The following is a 1,279-nucleotide window of genomic DNA, read 5'->3' as shown; positions in this document are numbered from 1 at the left end:
GCGCTGAGCACTGGCTTCAGTGTCACCTACGTTGGAGATCCCTCTGGGGCCCCTGCAAAGTGGCCTCCTCTCTATCACTGGGGTTACATGCATGCATGTGCAGGAAGCCACATGTATGGCTGTCTACATGGTGCCTGGCAGTACACACAGGCCAGGCGCACTCCGAGCCCAGGGGTTCCCTCCCCAACACCCACCTTCCCTCACCCGTGCAGCTCCCCCGGGGCTGCATCTCCCAGAGCCCCCAACACCCCCTAACAGTTAGGGGGACATGTGAGGAGGGGCAAGGCCCTGGGTGCCCCCAGCCAATGGCAGACCCCAAGGCCCCAATATCCTAGTCAGAGAAGCAAACCCCTACTGAGTCCCTGCTCCGAGCCTGGTCCTAGACCTGACATCCATGAGACAGTATGAGGCCCACTCAGAGCCCCTGGCCATCACCCAAGAAGCGGCCGGCTAAAATCAGCCACACTGGACATGATGGACAGATAGCACCCGGAGCAGTACCACCCCATCTAGAACTCTCTGTGCTGACCCGGCCAACACGGCAGCCGCTGGTCCTGTGGCTCGAGCACCTGAAATGTGGCTCCCCACCCAACACAGCTCTGGGCCCGACCAGCAGTGTCCGGGAAGGACGCCAAGGGCAGAGGGACACACAGAGACATGACCCCACACCAGGTGCCGTGGGAGCCAGTCTCTTCAGCAAATCACAAGAGAGGGAAGAGAGACGGAAGGAGAGCCTGCACACCCGCAGAGATTTAAAAGACATCAACGAGCTGCACTGCCACTGCGTGGACCTTATTTGGATCCTAATTTGATCCAGTGAAAACACTGAGACGACCACAAATTTGAACACACTGGACACGAAAGGGACCAGGGAACTGTGCACTGTTTCGGGTGTGATCAGGGGTCGCCATACATTTCCCAAGGCCAACAGGTCAAATGTAGGATGGCTGGAGCTTGCTTCCAAAAGGGGTGGGGGTGAGGGTGGAGCAGCAGGCTAGGCCACAGGGCAGTGGGGTCTGTGAGGTTCATCACGCTCTTCCGCCCACTTCTATGTAAGTTCAAACTCTCCAGGATAAAAGCTTTAAAAACAGGAGCGCAGCCACCTTTTCCCCACTCCAGTACTCTTGCCTGGAAAATCCCATGGATGGAGGAGCCTGGTAGGCTGCAGTCCATGGGGTCGCTAGGAGTCAGACAGGACTGAGTGACTTCACTTTCACTTTTCACTTTCATGCATTGCAGAAGGAAATGGCAACCCACTCCAGTGTTCTTGCCTGGAGAA

The sequence above is a fragment of the Bison bison genome, unplaced genomic scaffold, assembly GCF_000754665.1.
Source record: "Bison bison bison isolate TAMUID 2011002044 unplaced genomic scaffold, Bison_UMD1.0 scf7180017854180, whole genome shotgun sequence".
Lineage (NCBI taxonomy): Eukaryota > Metazoa > Chordata > Mammalia > Artiodactyla > Bovidae > Bison > Bison bison.
Note: the sequence above shows the minus strand (reverse complement) of the source record.